At 34.1% G+C, this 20,000-nt stretch overlaps 1 protein-coding gene across 1 annotated transcript in view; it reads left to right on the top strand.

Annotated features, from left to right (window-relative positions):
* The window catches only part of LOC137616760 (alpha-N-acetylglucosaminidase-like), a 511,993-nt gene that overhangs the window by 172,414 nt on the left and 319,579 nt on the right, over nucleotides 1–20,000 (top strand). The gene's annotated exons all lie outside the window — the stretch shown is intronic.

Here is a 20,000-nt window from a genome sequence, read left to right as displayed (position 1 = left end):
GGACAAAGGCCCCAGACATGTCCAATTTCATGCTTGGTTGTTCGGCCGCTAATATATATATATATATATATATATATATATATATATATTTATATGTATATGTATGTATATGTATATGTATGTATATGTATATGTGTATATATATGTATATATATATAATATATATATTATTTATATGTGGTGAGGGTGAGAACGGGTGTAAGAAATGAGTTAGCGGCTAGAGTGGATATGAATGTGTTGAGGTGGTTTGGCCATGTTGAGAGAATGGAAAATGGCTGTCTGCTAAAGAAGGTGATGAATGCAAGAGTTGATGGGAGAAGTACAAGAGGAAGGCCAAGGTTTGGGTGGATGGATGGTGTGAAGAAAGCTCTGGGTGATAGGAGGATAGATGTGAGAGAGGCAAGAGAGCGTGCTAGAAATAGGAATGAATGGCGAGCGATTGTGACGCAGTTCCGGTAGGCCCTGCTGCTTCCTCCGGTGCCTTAGATGACCGCGGAGGTAGCAGCAGTAGGGGACTCAGCAGTATGAAGCTTCATCTGTGGTGGAAATGTGGGAGGTTGGGCTGTGGCACCCTAGCAGTACCAGCTGAACTCGGCTGAGTCCCTGGTTAGGCTGGAGGAACGTAGAGAGTTGAGGTCCCCTTTTTGTTTTGTTTCTTGTTGTTGTCGGCTACCCCCCAAAATTGGGGGAAGTGCCTTTGGTATATGTATGTATGTATATGTATATATATATATAATATATATATATGTATTATATATGTATATATAATATATATATATATATTATATATATGTATATATATAATATATATATATATTATATATATGTATATATATAATATATATATATATATATATATATATATATATATATATATATATATATATATATATATATATGTATATATATAATATATATATATTATATATATGTATATATATAATATATATATATATATGTATATATATATATATATATATATATATATATATATATATATATATATATATATATATATGTATATATATAATATATATATATTATATATATGTATATATATAATATATATATATATGTATATATATATATATATATATATATATATATATATATATATATACAGTGTATAAATATATATGCGCTTGTGTGTGCATAAAACCCTAAGACTTTTTCCTTTAAAATGTATGCGTCTAGACATTGACTATTTTCTTTATGTCAGAGGTCAACTTCAGAACGTAGTTTAACTTTTCACCTTTTTTGATATTTTTATGAAATTTGCAAGTTGAGCACCTTGGGAGTTGATTATCAGGAAAAAAAAATCATTTAATAATTTTGAAGCTCTTTGTGATATTAAGTTCACCACTCTTGCTCGTCTGGTACGTGAAATTTTGTCCCCCTGCTTAAATTTGCAAAAATTGTAACGTTTGAAACAATTTTATTACTATTATTAATATTAATATTATTATTATTATTATTATTATTATTATTATTATTATTATTATTATTATTTTTATTATTACTACTACACTATTTCTTTATCTTTACAATTTTCAGGAGCATCCCACTTATAAGTGCATTATTTATCAGAATATAATTAATCTTAAAACGGGAGGAATTTCTGGTATATTTGTAAGGAGTTATGGTTTATGAACATAATTCATTTTTTCCATGCAATGGTTTATGAACATAATTAATTTTTTCCATGCAATTTATTTCAAAAAGATATTTTTACGCGTAGAACAAATCTTTCCCCGGAAATACCACCAAAGAATGAAATAAATAGTGATTAAGTTAATGATCTTAATACTGTATATTAAAAAGTTAACAGTAATATCGATATCTGTATTGTTGAGATATTGTTATCACACAGACTTCACAGTAGGTTTAAAGGTTTTAAAGGCCGCTCATGAATGGCAGAGGCAATAGACAGTGACATTGCTCTGTCAAGCAGGACAATGTCCTAGAGACTGACCATATATGTATATAATCAGCGCCCAAGCCCCTTCTCCACCCAAGCTAGGATCAACGAGGGCAAGGCAATGGATGCTGAAGTCTCAGCAAATAGACCTATAGGCTCCCCCAAGCCTCCCATCCTTAGCTCACAAGGATAGTGAGGTTGCAGCGACCAAAGGAACTAAAGAGTTTGAGCGGGACTCTAACCCATGTCTGGTGTTCACCAGTCAGGGGCATTACCGCATCGGTCACCATAACCCTTGTTTATTGTTTACTCAGAAATGAGTAGTGAGTTTCTTTGAAGTAATACATATATAGGAAGCTAGATGGAAGAGGATAGATCACCGAAGCTCTGGTTTGGCAGTCATTGCTTGACGTCAGTTGCGCCAATGCTCAAGTCTCTTTACTCGTGATATAGTCAGTTTGCAGCCGAATTTATTTCATTTGTAATATTCAGTAATAAATAGTAACTCATAAGCCTATTTTTTAGAGTGTCATAACGTAGATCAATGCTTTAACTGACGTTTCTCTCCCAAAGAGAATGTCCCCAGATATCTCGTAGTGAACATAAAGACTTGATCCCTCTTGATGGGCAGGATAGAAGAAAATAATCCTTTAAACGACCAACTGCATTAGCAGGGCAATGCAGAATTTGCTCTAATTAATAACAAGGACCTGATGAAGATAAGGTTCAACTTTAGCAATTGATTAAGAAGCAAAATAGATAACAAAAGCAAAAATCATATAATAATTATATGATAATGATATTTATCAAATTATTGCAACAATTCATAGGAGACATCGTCTATCAGAAGATAAAGGGGAAGACAAAGCAGGCAGTCACGGTCTAATGTGCAGTGATATCTGTTTTGTTGTTGTTACTGTTTTTTTTAGAATATTTTATTTTAATTGCTCATTATTTCTCATATATGTTTATTTATTTCCTTATATCCTTTCCTAACTGGGCTATTTTTCCCTGTTGAAGCCCTTGGGCTTATAGCATCTTGATTTTCCAACTAGGGTTGTAGCTTACCTAATAATAATAATAATAATAATAATAATCGTGATGATAATAATAATGATAATAATAATAATAATAATAATAATGATAATGAATGATAATAATAATAATAATAATAATAATAATAATAATAATAATAATAATGATAATAATAATGATAAGAAAAAGAATAAGAATAATAAAAATAAGAATAAAGATAAGTATATATTAATTTACAAATGGTTCTTCGTTTGTAAAACATTTATTATCGTCAAAATAAGTTACCCATATTCATGTTATCACCTTCAAGCAATCCCCTCTGAGAATTGAGAATTTTTCATCTTAAGATCATATTTGTAATATCCCACTTAAAAGATTAAGGAGATTGGTAAACAGCTACTCGTCGAGGTATTCGAAATCGCAAAATGACTTCTAAAACACCAACCACCTCGAAAATACGTTTTTAATCTTTAGAGTAAACAATGCCGAGGAACACCGTTTTTCTGGTTATATTTTTCTGTTATTTTTCTATAGAATAATATCAATTATCGCCATCCACCATCATCAGTGCTATTAAAGATGATGGTAATTTATTATTATTATTATTATATTATTATTATTATTATTATTATTATTATCATGAGCACTAGTAGTAGTAGTAGTGATGTTATTGTTGATATTATTTGTGCTATTATCAAGAGTCGCTCATAGAATTATTAATGAATTCTCTACGGGGGCAAAGAAGAAGAAGCATATACCCATCAAGAAGACAGATGGGCCTGTTATAACAACAGATGATGAGGAAAGCCATCGTTGGCCGGAACACTTTAGTGAGGTCATGAATAGGAAATAGGAAGTGAGTAGTTTGATTGGAATATCTGAAACTGAGGAAGACCTAGATGTGGCCATGAATGAATTCATTATGTTTGAAGTCGAAGTTATCATAAAAATTCAAGAGATTGAAAGCCCTTGGATACGACGGAATCACTGCTAAGATGATATTGGCCGAAAATGGAGGGACTCCCAAAATACTGGAAAGATTATTTTGTACAATGTAGCGTGAAGAGGCAAAAAACCTGATGAATGGGAGTTAGGAGTGTTGGTGTAAATGGCAAAAAAAGATCTGATGGATAGCAATAATTACAGAGGCATCATACTCACATCTGTTATAAAAATACATAGTATTCTTATTTTTAAGAGACGAGAAAGATTGGTGATAAGCCGAGAGATGAACAAGCAAGATTTAGGAAATTTAAGTTATACTGACCAAATTTTCATTTCAAGATATGTGGTACAGCCATGTGTAGAATATAGAAATCCACTTGTAGATCCATTTGTAGATCGACTATGAGAAAGCCTTTGATATTGTGCACAGGGCAATTTTGTGGAGAGCACTGTGTTATTATGTAGTTCCTCTTAAATATGAGCATAGCCAATGCAAAGTTGATATTAGTAGTCTTATCAAATGAATTTCCAGTAAATAACGAAGTATTCCAAGCGAATGCGTTGTCACTTATGTTGATTATCCTCCTCATGGATATTGTAATGCATAGAACAGTTGGGGATGGTGGAGTATTGAACTGGATTGGTAACAGGATATTAGCTGACCTAGAGTATGCTGATGACGCTGACCTTATTAGCAGAACATCGCTTGAATTTTTAATGCTTGCTTACCAGAATGCATGAAATATCACATGAGCTTAGGTTCAAGATGAATAGAAGAAAGACATAGCTGATGAGAACGGAATATGCAATGGAAGATGAAATATCATTGGAAGGAGAAAGGATTGTTGAGGTTGAATCATTGAAATGTTTAGGAATCATGATCTGTAATACAGGGTGTTTAGAATTGGGGTTTAATGAAAGATTAAAAAAGCCAATCAGACAATGGCTAGATTAGGAAAATTTGTAAATCAGATCACCTGGAATTACATTTAAATCAGGCTATATATCAGTTTAGTGAGATCGGTGTTACAGTATGGACATAAGTCATGGTATGACAATAATATCTAACAGATAGAGTAGATTTAAGAACAAAGCCCTCAGAAGAATATTGGGAATTAAATGGCAGGACAAGAAACTGAAAAAGAGATTACTTAAGTGCCATATGTTGATGTGATTATAGTGAGGTGTAGATGGAAATAGTTAGGGCATGCTCTTTGCACTCCCCAGAAAAGATTAGTTCACCAAACTTTTAACTAGGCTCTACAAGACACTAGAAGTGTTCGAAGACTTTTAACTGGGCTCCACAAGGCACTAGAAGACTTGAAAGCTCCAGGCTTACATGGCTGAGGACTATGGAGAGTGTACTAGGAGATGATGAAAGGAGAAGTATTGTATTAAAAGCTCAAGATTGAAACGACTGGTGAAATATAACCTGGGCCCTTGCCTCAATTGGCATAGGGGATGTTGATGATGATTATTATTATTCAGTAATTTCAGCGCTTGAATGGTGAGGACTGGAATGGGCAATTCCATATTAATCAACATCATGGAACACGTTTCTGCGAGGTAGGCGTCCTCCGACGATGAACTAATGATGAACTCGAGGCAAAATCATTTTAGCTTAAGCGTCTCCATCGCACAATATTGCTTGTTGCCTCGGTTATAAAATGGAACTTTTCAGCTTTATGACATCGTAATGAGGTGCATCCAAGAAAAATCTGCGATGACAAGAAAAAAAATATATAGTTTTTTTTTTTTGCCAACGAGGTGCTATAAATACGAATATAATAATCGCAGAATATGTCATATATATATATATATATATATATATATATATATATATATATATATATATATGTATATATATATGTATGTATATATATGTATATATATATATATATATATATATATGTATAAGCACATACATATATATGTATATATGTATATATATGTAATATATATATATATATATATATATATATATATATGTATATATATATATAAGCACATACATATATATGTATATATGTATATATATGTAATATATATATATATATATATATATATATATATATTATTAAATATGTATGTATAATATATATATATATGTATGTAATATATATATATATATATATATATATATATATATATATATATATATCATAAATATATATATGTAATATATATATATATATATATATATATATATATATATAGATATATATATATAATGTGTGTGTGTGCAAGCATTCGCGTATGTTAGAGCTATTGATTTTAATTGCAGTCGAATCAATCAACTTTTATTCAAAACAGTTGTAGAAGAATTCTTTGGAAAATTGCTACGAATTAAATTATACCACAGAATATGGTAGATGGATATCTCATGATATTACAAATAAGTAAATTTCATTAAAACCTTAGAAGTTCTTTATGTACTTTTTAGGCTTTTGAAATATATTTTGCTATATAGACTCAGATATCTCCAAAGATCAGCATATAAAATACTAATTTTCTGAATCTGATTTTAATATTTTTAATTCTGACGAAAAATGGTCATCTGATCTGCAATAAATTTACATATAGTAAATGGAAGTTGAAGAGCTAAGCCAATTGTATGAAAGTCAAATCTTTTAATGAATGTTTTACATAGGATTTGTCTCACTAATATTTTCTGCCTTCTCCCTGGAGAGCAAGTTGGCATAGGGAACACTAAAGTAAGACACTTCAAATTACTTAAGTGATAGAAATTATCATTTAAAGTTATGCACATTCGAAGTCAAGGGACTGATGTAGCCCACGTTCTCATCGGAACCCTGATGTAACCCATGTTCTCATCTGTACCCTGAGGTAGCCAAGGTTCTCACCGGTACCATGATGTAGCCCACATTTTCTTCGGTATCCTGATGTAGCCCTCGTTCTCATTGGTACCCTGAGGTAGCCAACGTTCTCATCGGTACCATGATGTAGCCCACGTTCTCATCGGTACCCTGATGTAGCCCACGTTCTCATCGGTACCCTGATGTAGCCCAAGTTTTCTTTGGTACCCTGAGGTAGCCCGCGTTCTCATCAGTACCCTGATTTAGCCCACGTTCTCATTTATACCTTGAGGTAGCCCACGCTCTCATTTGTACCCTAATGTAGCCCACGTTCTCATCTGTACCCTGATGTAGCCCACGTTCTCATCTGTACCCTGATGTAGCCCACGTTCTCATCTATACCCTGAGGTAGCTCACGTTCTCATCGGTACCATGATGTAGCACACGTTCTCATCGGTACCCTGATGTAGCTCACGTTTTCTTTGGTACCCTGAGGTAGCCAACGTTCTCATTGGTACCCGGAGGTAGCCCACGTCCTCATCGGTACCCAGATTTCGACCATGTTCTCATGGATACCATGATGTGGCCTACATTCTCATCTGTACCCTGAGGTAGCTCATGTTCTTATTGGTATCCTGATCTTGGCCACGCTCTCATCGGTACCCAGATGTAGCCGACGCTCATCTATACCCTGATGTAGCACACATTCTCATCAGTACCCTGATGTAGTCCACATTCTTATCGGTACCCTGATGTAGCACACATTCTCATCAGTACCCTGATGTAGTCCACATTCTTATCGGTACCCTGATGTAGCTCAAGTTCTCATTGGTACCCTGATGTAGCTCAAGTTCTCATTGGTACCCTGATGTAGTCCACATTCTTATCGGTACCCTGATGTAGCACACATTCTTATCAGTACCCTGATGTAGCTCACATTCTTATCGGTACCCTGATGTAGCTCAAGTTCTCATTGGTACCCTGATGTAGCTCAAGTTCTCATTGGTACCCTGATGTAGTCCACATTCTTATCGGTACCTTGATGTAGCACACATTCTCATCAGTACCCTGATGTAGCTCACATTCTTATCGGTACCCTGATGTAGTCCACGTTCTCATCTGTACCCTGATGTAGCACACATTCTCATCAGTACCCTGATGTAATCCACATTCTTATCGGTACCCTGATGTAGCACACATTCTCATCAGTACCCTGATGTAGCACACATTCTTATCGGTACCCTGATGTAGCACACATTCTCATCAGTACCCTGATGTAGCTCACATTCTTATCGGTACCCTAATGTAGCACACATTCTCATCAGTACCCTGATGTAGCTCACATTCTTATCGGTACCCTGATGTACACCACGTTCTCATCTGTACCCTGATGTAGCCCACATTCTTATCGGTACCCTGATGTAGCACACATTCTCATCAGTACCCTGATGTAGCTCACATTCTTATCGGTACCCTGATGTAGTCCACGTTCTCATCTGTACCCTGATGTAGCCCACATTCTCATCGGTACCCTGATGTAGCACACATTCTCATCGGTACCCTGATGTAGCCCACATTCTCATCAGTACCCTGATGTAGCCCACATTCTTATCGGTACCCTGATGTATCCCACGTTCTCATTGTTACCTGGTGTAGCACACGTTCTCATCGGTACCTGATGTACACCACGTCTCATCGGTACCCTGATGTAGCCCACGTTCTCTTTGGTACTCTTGATGTAGCTCACATTCTTATCGGTACCCTGATGTAGCCCACGTTCTCATTGGTACTCTTGATGTAGCTCACATTCTTATCGGTATCCTGATGTAGCCCACGTTCTCATTGGTACTCTTGATGTAGCTCACATTCTTATCGGTACCCTGATGTATCCCACGTTCTCATTGGTACCTGGTGTAGCACACTTTCTCATCAGTACCCTGATGTACACCACGTCTCATCAGTACCCTGATGTACCTCACATTCTTATCGATACCCTGATGTAGCCCACGTTCTCATCAGTGTCCTGATGTACCCTATGTTCTCATCAGTAACCTGATGTACCCTATGTTCTCATCAGTACCCTGATGTAGCCCACGTTCTCATCAGTACCCTGATGAAGTCCATGTTCTCATCAGCACCCTGATGTAGCCCATGTTCTCATCGGTACCCTGATGTAGCCCACTTTTTCATCGGTACCCTGATTTAGCACACATTCTCATCGGTACCCTGATATAGCTCACGTTTTCATCAGTACCGGGATGTCCCTGATATAGCTCACATTCTCATCCGTACTCTGATTTACCTCACGTTCTTATCGCAACCCTGATTTACTTCGCGTTTTCATTTGTACATGAATATATTTTTGCCCCTAAGTACTTTTTCCCTCTTGCTTTCAGAGGCGTATTGATAAGTGCGACATATAATGACTGACTCTTTTTTTTATACATATATAAGAGACAGTTTTTAAATGTAAAATGGAGTTGAATGAATATTGATATTCTGTTCCTGGTAAAATCACGGAATTCATTTCAGAAAAAAAGATATGTTGATGATGATAAGAGAAATTTCCCTTTTTATGTTAACTAACATCCTACTGTCAATGGAGCATTTTTAGTCATCTTTTTTTATTCATATTATTTTATGTGTAACTTGGTCCGCAGACCATTTTTGTTGTACGGTTTTTGCTCTACAACATTTTTTTTTTTTTGCATTTGCAATTCAACAGACATTCGTGTTTATTTATGACCAACGCTGTTGTCAAGTATTAAAAAATTGTCAGTCATTTTCGATGATAGTGCCCAGTGTCATTTTGGGGTAATCTGGTCTTTATTGGTACATTAATTTTTAGACTTTCTGCTTAAATGACCTTAGATGTCAGGATGCCAGAAAACATAAAATAAATCAATCAATTCTCTTTAGTTGTGTTGCAACCTTACTTATTTTACTGATGTGAAAAATCTGATGTCTAATTTTGCTTTAATGCTTTGAAAGTTTGAGTGTTTTGAATTTATCTTTCCTTCCTCTTTTTTCCTTGATCCATTTCCCTGATTCTCAATACTGATCTGTCTGTCTGTTTATCTTCTCCAATATTATTATTAATATTATTATTATTATTATTATTATTATTATTATTGTTGTTGTTGTTGTTATTATTATTATTATTATTATTATTATTATTATTATTATTTTCATCACTAGCTAAACTACTACCCTAATTGGGAAGGCAAGATGCTATAAGCCCAAGGGCTCCAACAGGGAAGAAATAGCCCAGTGTGGAAAGGAAATAGAGAAATAAACGATATGAGAAATAATGACCAATTAAAATGAAATATTTAAAAAACAGTAACATCAAAACATATTTCATATATAGACTATAGAAAGACTTATATCAGCCTGTTCAACATAAAAATGTTTGCTGCAAGTTTGAACTTTTGAAGTTCTACCGATTCAACTACCCGATTAGGAATACCATTCCACAACTTGGTCACAGCTTGTTTATGCCTTCTAGAATACTATGTAGTATTGAGCCTCATGATGGAGAAGGCTTGACTATTAGAATCAACTGCTTGCCTAGTATTATGAACAGGATGGAACTATCCGGGAAGATCTAAATGTAAAGGATGATCAGATATGAAACTACTTTGATGTCAATCTTGATACTACTAATGGAGAGAGAAGTCTTCAAATCCACCATTCATGTATTGATCTGGATATATGAGCACTAGTGTACGTGGCCCGTCCAAAATGACGGGTAAATATTTACGTAGATATGCATGCCCCCCTTTCACTAGGGTATGACTACTACCTCCCCCCCTCCTACCTGACGGACGGGGAGCGCTGAGCGTGACCGGAATAATATATATATATATATATATATATATATATATATATATATATATATATATGTATATATATACATATATATATTTATATGTATATATACAGTATATATATTTATATGTATATATATATACAGTATATATATGCATATATTTATATGCATTATATATATATATATATATATATATATATATATTTATATGTATATATATTTATATATGTATATATATATATATATATATATATATATATATATATATATATATTTATATGTATATAATATATATATATATATATATATATATATATATATATATATATATATATATATATATATATATCTCCAAGCTTGCTCTTTATTATATAGTGGAGATTAGAAGACAAGGATGAAAGAATCCAGCAATAAATCATCACTCACGCTTCGTGTAAGATTGACATCCATCTCTTTGATCGACTGATCTATTAATAAAGATATATTGTACGCAATGCAACAGATTTTTATAGCAGAATCTGATCATTGTATTATTGCGTATATCAAACTTGGTTTTCGCCGTAATGAAATATCGAGAGAAATGAGTATTGACTCCTACTCGGCTGTACACAATTCAGTTGATTTCAGGGATAGTAACATAATAGCTCATTTGCCGGTTTTGAACAAGTGGCCCGGGAGAATGATTTACCAATGATCAATTTCCCTTTGGGTGTTTAATCCACTGCAGAGTGAATTTTGTTAGTTTCCTTACTGAGAATTAACTTAACGTCATGGGGTCAATAATCTTAGTTAAAAAAAAAATACTATTGCCGCCTTTCTGTCTTTCATATCGTTTAACAGAAATAGAATTTTGAAGGCAGTATCTCTTTTGGAGGTAAAAAGATACCTTTTGTAATTAAAGGTACTCCATTATTCAAGTAAACAGTTAGGGAGGGCGTTCAAACTCATCTTTTTGGTTTAATATTTTAGTGTAAGAAAGTAATGAGCATTCGTTTGTGTATGCGTCTGTATATGTGATTCTGTGTGTACGTCTGTGCGTGGGGATAGAAGGACAATAAAAATATAAATGGTTTGACCCGTCTGCGGGTCCAGAAACCCCCGAAGGGGATCTGGGTAGCATTTTGGAGTCCTTGGACTCCCTCCTAGGAGGGAAAAAGGTCTCCAGCACCGTATTGCTGAGGTTTTAACGAAATCAAACCTTTGTGTATGTAACGTGGACGACAAGCTTGTGTTCTCTTCCTCTAAAGAGGAACACCTCAGACAGCATCTATAGCATTTATAACGCTTCCAGAAGTCTAAAATTACTGCCAGATCTTTGCTCAGACATCATCCATAACTTTTACAATGCTTCCACTAGTGGATAATGGACAAGAAGAGTCAGTAGGTATAAAATGCAAAATATAGTAAACTAAAACCTTTCATTGTATGGTGTAAATAAATAAACCTAACGCCATTATTTATTTCAATATGGTGGAGATTGATTGATTGTTTTGGAGTTTTCTGGCACTCCTGACATCTAAGATCATCGACGCCTATTGTGAAGGAGGGTGACATAAGCAATAATGCAATTGATTAGATTCTGCTAGCAATAATATGCATTGTCATGAAGATAGTATGTTTGTAGAGATAACAGCTAATCGGTTTTGAAGGATTTTATTGTGCTGCTTGTCTTATAACATTGTTATATCCTGTTCCATTATTGACTGATGGATTCAAAGAGGTTTACCTTTTATTATTATTGTTATTATTATTATTATTATTATTATTATTATTATTATTATTATTATTATTTTTACTCAGCTGAGCTATAATCCTAATTGGAAAAGCAGGATGCTGCAAGCCCTAGTACTTCAACAGGGAAAAATAGCTCATTGAGGAAAACAAATAAGGAAATAAATAAACTACAACAGAAATAATGAACAACTGTACTAAAATATTTTAAGAACAGTAACAGCAATAAGATGAATCTTTTATACATAAACAATAAGAATTCAAAGAAAAGAAGAGATCTCTACCCCAAGTCAGTGGAAGACCTTGATACAGAGGCTGCGGCACTATCGAGAATGACAACACGTGACAGGCCTTCGTTAGGCGTATATTGTCCCTTATGAATCATCTCCCAAGAGAGGATAGGAATTAAGGACAAAGGACAGATAGACAGAGAGATGAAAGAAACTTATATAGTTTATTTCTCATAGTTTTTGTTTAAGGCTGATTTCTATATTTTTATGTTTTAATGATTTTTTTTAACTTAATGTTTAGGAATTTTTATCATCTGTTAACGGTTTATTATATATATATATATATATATATATATATATATATATTTATATATATATATAATATATATATATATATATATATATATATATATATATATATATATTATATATATATATATATATATATATATATATATATATATATATATATATATATATATATATATAGGTGTTCTAGACATTCAGACATTTACCTAAAATTTCTTTTTACTATTAAGATTTAATCTTGAATAATATTGCATGTAAACGAATGTACATTTCATATACCCACGTAAACGTGCACATGCACACACATTTATATATATATATATATATATATATATATATATATATATATATGCATGATATATATGTGTATATATATGTATAATATATATATATATATATATATATATATATGTATATATACAATATATATATATGTATATATATAAATGTGTATATATATATATATATATATATATATATATGTATGTATGTATATATATATATATATATACATATATATATATATACATATGTATATATATATATATATATAATGTGTGTGACATAAAAATATATGTCCTTAGAAACACAAAAATAATAATAAAACACGCATATATGCATATGCAAATAAACTTTCATATGTATGAGAAAATAGATAAAAATGATATGACATACATACAATATGAAGTGTACACAAATCCTGGGATAGAAGAAAACCAGGTGTTACTATGATAAGGTTGTGGAATTAACCAATTTATTTGTATATGACCAATTATAGTATGACTTTGATCTCTATCATGAAAATTTAATACGTTGTTATCGTCTGCATTTATTTTTGCGCTTTTCTTTTTCTATTCAGTTCTCTTTTCAAGATATTTACCGGGTTGCCGAAGGATATTTACTAATAAGTAAGTGGCCGATGTGGTAACGTCCCTGACTTTTGAACGCCAGACTAGGGCAAGATCTAAGGATCTTGGACTAGGGTTCGAGTTCTGCTCAGACTCGTTAGTTTCTTTAGTCGCTGCAACCTCACCATCGTTGTGAGCTAAGGATGGGGGTGGGTTGGGGGAACCTATAGGTCCATCTGATGAGTCATCGTTAGCCATTTGCCTGGCCCTCCTTGGTCCTAGCTTAGGTTGTAATTTGGCTTGGGCGCTGATCATATGTATATATGGCCAGTCTCTAGGGCTTTGTCCTGCTTAATAGGACAATGCCACTGTCCCTAACCTGTGCCATTCATGAGTTAATTCTAATAGTCAGGCCTTCTCCATCATGAGGCTCAATACTTCACAGTATTCTAGAAGTTTTATTCCAGCTGTTACCAAGTTGTGGAATGATCTTCCTAATCGGGTAGTTGAATCAGTAGAACTTCAAAAGTTCAAAGTTGGAGCAAATGTTTTTATGTTGACCAGGCTGACATGAGTATTTTTATAGTTTATATATGACATATCTGTTTTTGACGTTCTTACTGTTTTTAGAATGATTTATTGTTAATTTATTCTCATCATTTATTTATTTCCTTATTTCCTTTCCTCACTGGGCTATTATTCCCCTATTGGAGCCCTTGGGCTTATAGCATCTTGATTTTCCAACTAGGGTTGTAGCATGGCTAGTAATAACAATAATAATAATAAGAAAAGTGTTAGAGGATACGTATGTAATGCTTGTTCAAGTTAGCGATCAATATCACCCTATCAGTTGGTTATGTGAATAAAACTTTTTCATTCCAATAACTTATCTGAAAGAGAGATCCTAGATCCAGGCTTTTAGTTATAATGAATGGAATGTGCAAACTTCATCCATTTATATTTATTTTTTTAAGTAGGAATGACCTTTGACACCTAGTTTCTATCCCTGGAGTTTTACACACCGATATATGTTGATATTCCTGTATTTTATCAGTAGCCCATTCTCATACATATGTATGAATATTTGTATATGCCTATACTTTACTTTTCATGTGTGTTTCTATGCATATGTAACACATGTAATATATACTGTAAGATTATATGTATATATCCTGCATATATATATATATATATATATATATATATATATATATATATTATTATTATTATTATTATTATTATTATTACTTGCTAATCAACAACCCTAGTCGGAAAGCAGGATACTGTAAGCCCTGGGGCTCTAACAGGGAAAATAGCCATTGAGGAAAGGACAATAACAATATTAAGATAAATGTTTCTTATATCAACTATAAAAACTTTAACAAAACAAGAGAAAGAGAAATAACATAGATTACTATGCCCGTGAGAACCCTCAAGCAAGAGAACTCTAACCCAAGACGGTGGAAGACCTTGGTACATAGGCTGTGGTACTACCCAAGACTAGAGAACAATGATTTGATTTTAGAGTGTCCTTTTACTAGAAGAGCTGCTTACCATAACTAAAGAGCCTCTTCTACCCTTATCACGAGGAAAGTGGCTACTGAACAATTACAGTGCAGTAGTTAACCCCTTGAGAGAAGAAAAATTGTATGGTAATCTCAGTGTTGTCAGGTTTATGAGGACATAGGGTAATACGTAAAAATTATGCTAGACTATTCGGTGCATGTGCAGGCAAAGGGAAAATGAACCGTAACCAGAGAGAAGGATCCAGTTTAGTACTGTCTGGCCAGTCCAACGACCCTATAACTCTAGCGGTAGTATCTCACGGATGGCTGGTGCTCTGGCTAATCTACTACTTATATTCATGTTATATATATATATATATATATATATATATATATATATATAATATATATTATATACTTTATACACATGCATATATATATATATATATATATATATATATATATATATATATATATATATATCTCCTATGTGTGTTGACGCAAAGGGCCTCTGTTAGATTTCGCCAGTCGTCTTTATCTTTATCATCTCTTACTCTTCCAACTCTTCTAGTGTCTTGTGTAGCCCAGTTAAGAGTTTGGCTAACTAATCTCTCTCGGGAAGTGCGAAGAGCATGTCCAAACCATCTCCATCTATTCCTCACTATGATCTCATCCACATATGTCACTCTCTTACATTTTTATTTCTAATCCTGTCCTGACAATCAATTTCCAATATTGTTTTGAGGGCTTGGTTTTCAAATCTACGAAATCTGTAGTCATACCATGACACATACAGTAACACCGATCTCACTAAACTGACATATAGCCTGACTTTTGTATGTAATTTCAGGGGACTTGATTTCCAAATTTTACTCAACATAGGCATTGTCAGATTTGCTTTTTTTCAATCTTTTATTAAACTCCAATTCTAAAAGTCCTGTATTAGAGATCATAGTTACTAAGTATTTAAAAGATTCCTCTTCATTAATCCTTTCTAGTTTCAATGATATTTCATCTTCCATTTCATATTCAGTTCTCATCATCTCCGTCTTTCTTCTATTTATGTAGAGCTTAACCTAGTGTGACATTTCATTCATTCGGGAAAGCAATCATTGCTAATCCTCTGGGGTTTTGCTGATAAGGACAGCTTCATCAGCATACTCTATGTCAGCTAATTTTCTTTTTGCCAACCGGTCCACATTTCTCTCTTTTTTTTTCTCTTCCTCTTCTTTTTTGAAGTTATAGTGTATTCATGATGTTACTATTTTTAAAATATTTTAATTGTTTTAATTGTTCATTACCTCTCTTGTAGTTTTATTTATTTCCTTATATCCTTTCCTCAATGGGCTACAATTTTCTGTTGGAGGCCTTGGACTTATAGCTTCCTGCTTTTCCAACTAGGGTTGTAGCTTAGCTAATAATGATAGTAGTAATAATGATAATAACAACAACAATAGTAATAATAATGATAATAATAATAATAATGATAATAATAATAATGATGATAATAATAATGATAATAATAATAATAATAATAATAATAATAATAAGCCACCATCCCTAACTGTTCTTCGTTTTACAAAGTCTATGAAGAGGATAAACCACATAGGTAAGTACTCCGTTGCTCACTAGTAATTCATTTGATAGGACTCCACTAACATTAACGTTACATATGCTATCCTCAGGAACAGACCTAACCAAATTTACATATTTAAGAGGAATTCCATAATAACGCAGGGCTCTCCACAAAATTGGCCGGTGCACACTACCAAAGGCTTTTTCAGTCCACTAATGCCATCAAAAGGGGATTTCTGAAAAGAAAATTTGGCCAGTATAACTTCTACCTGTTCTAAACCCTGCTTGTTCATCTCTCAGCTTTTCATCAGTCTTTCTCTCAAGTCTCTGTAGAATAAGCATACTATATATTTCCATAACAAGTAACATTAGTGTTATGCCTCTGTAATTATTGCAATCAGTCAGATCTCTTTTCTTTTGCCATTTTTACCAACTCTCGTGGTTCCCATTATTATCATTATTATTTGCTAAGCTACAACCCTAGTAGTAAAAGCAAGATGCTATAAGCCTAGGGGTCCCAACAGGGAGAATAGCCCAGTGAGGAACGGAAGCAAGGAAAAATAATATATTTTAAGAACAGTAACAACATTAAAATGAATATTTCCAATATAAACTAGAAAAAACTTTAACAAAATAAGAGAAAGAGAAATTAGAATAGTGTAATCCCAAGCAAGAGAATTCTAGCCCAAGAGAATTGAAGATCATGGTACAGACGTTATGACACTACCCAAGACTAGAGAACAATGGTTTGATTTTTGAGTGTCCTTCTCCTAGAAAGCTGTTTACCATAGCTAGAGAGTCTCTTCTACCTTTACCAAGAGGAAAGTAACCAATGATCAATTACAGTGCAGTAGTTAAAACTCTTGGGTGAAGAAGAACTGTTTAGTAATCACCGGGTTTTGCCTCCTCATGTAACATTCTACAAAATAAATTTGTAAAAATTCTAAGGGTCAGTCCATTTACGACGAGTATCATCACAGGAGTTATTCCATCTTATCCAGGTGCCTTCCATCTCATGAGGTTTTTATAATGATAGCTTCGACTTCAAACACAAATTCATTCATGGACACAGGCACACACGCACACACACACACACACACATATATATATATATATATATTATCATCATCATCATCATCTCCTCCTACTATTGACGCAAAGGGCCTCGGTTAGATTTCGCCAGTCGTCTCTCGAGCTTTTAATTCAATACTTCTCCATTCATCATCTACTTCGCGCTTCATAATCCTCTGCCTTCTAGGCCTGGGTCTTCCAACTCTTCTAGTGCCTTGTGGAGCCCAGCTATACGTTTAGTGAATTAATCTCTCTTTGGGAGTGCGAAGAGCATGTTAAACCATCTCCCCCTACCCCTCATCATGATCTCATCCACATATGGCACTCAAGTTATCTCTCTTATAGATTCATTTCTAATCCTGACCTGCCATTTAACTCCCAATATCCTTCTGAGGGATTTGTTCTCAAATCTACTAAATCTGTGAGAGATTGTTTCTTTGTCATACCATGACTCTATTGGAGATTGTTTCATTGCCATACCATAGAGTAATACCAATCTCACTAAACTGATATATAGTCTGATTTAAGGCGATTTGATTTCCAAATTTTACTTAACCTAGTCATTGTCTGATTTGCCTTTTTCAAACTTTCACTAAACTCTAATTCTAGAGACCCTGCATTGAAAATCATATTTCCTAAAGACTTAAATGATACAATCTTATTAATCCTTTCTCCTCCTTATGATATTCCATCTTCCATTGTATACTGCGTTTTCATCATCTCTATCTTTCTTCTATTTATTTGTTACTCTACCTATATATATATATATATATATATATATATATATACATATATATATACATATATATATATATCTATATATATTTTGTATATGTATGCGTGTGTATATATATGTATATGTATATATATTTATGTATGTGTGTATATATGCTGTATATATATTTATGTATGTGTGTATATATGCTATATATATACATATATATAGATATATATGTATATATATATTTATCTCTCTCTCTCTCTCTCTCTCTCTCTCTCTCTCTCTCTCTCTATATATATATATATATATATATATATATATATACACACACACACACACACACACCAAAGGCACTTCCCCCAATTTTGGGGGGTAGCCGACATCAACAAGAAACAAAACAAAAAAGGGGACCTCTACTCTCTACGTTCCCCCAGCCTAACCAGGGACTCAGCCGAGTTCAGCTGGTACTGCTAGGGTGCCACAGCCCAACCTCCCACATTTCCACCACAGATGAAGCTTCATACGGCTGAGTCCCCTACTGCTGCTACCTCCGCGGTCATCTGAGGCACCGGAGGAAGCAGCAGGGCCTACCGGAACTGCGTCACAATCGCTCGCCATTCATTCCTATTTCTAGCACGCTCTCTTGCCTCTCTCACATCTATCCTCCTATCACCCAGAGCTTTCTTCACACCATCCATCCACCCAAACCTTGGCCTTCCTCTTGTACTTCTCCCATCAACTCTTGCATTCATCACCTTCTTTAGCAGACAGCCATTTTCCATTCTCTCAACATGGCCAAACCACCTCAACACATTCATATCCACTCTAGCCGCTAACTCATTTCTTACACCCGTTCTCACCCTCACCACTTCGTTCCTAACCCTATCAACTCGAGATACACCAGCCATACTCCTCAGACACTTCATCTCAAACACATTCAATTTCTGTCTCTCCATCACTTTCATTCCCCACAACTCCGATCCATACATCACAGTTGGTACAATCACTTTCTCATATAGAACTCTCTTTACATTCATGCCCAACCCTCTATTTTTTACTACTCCCTTAACTGCCCCCAACACTTTGCAACCTTCATTGACTCTCTGACGTACATCTGCTTCCACTCCACCATTTGCTGCAACAACAGACCCCAAGTACTTAAACTGATCCACCTCCTCAAGTAACTCTCCATTCAACATGACATTCAACCTTGCACCACCTTCCCTTCTCGTACATCTCATAACCTTACTCTTACCCACATTAACTCTCAACTTCCTTCTCTCACACACCCTTCCAAATTCTGTCACTAGTCGGTCAAGCTTCTCTTCTGTGTCTGCTACCAGTACAGTATCATCCGCAAACAACAACTGATTTACCTCCCATTCATGATCATTCTCGCCTACCAGTTTTAATCCTCGTCCAAGCACTCGAGCATTCACCTCTCTCACCACTCCATCAACATAC

The sequence above is a fragment of the Palaemon carinicauda genome, chromosome 22, assembly GCF_036898095.1.
Source record: "Palaemon carinicauda isolate YSFRI2023 chromosome 22, ASM3689809v2, whole genome shotgun sequence".
Taxonomy (NCBI): Eukaryota; Metazoa; Arthropoda; class Malacostraca; order Decapoda; family Palaemonidae; genus Palaemon; species Palaemon carinicauda.
The sequence above is the reverse complement of the archived record's forward strand: the minus strand, read 5'-3'. Positions and strand labels throughout refer to the sequence as shown.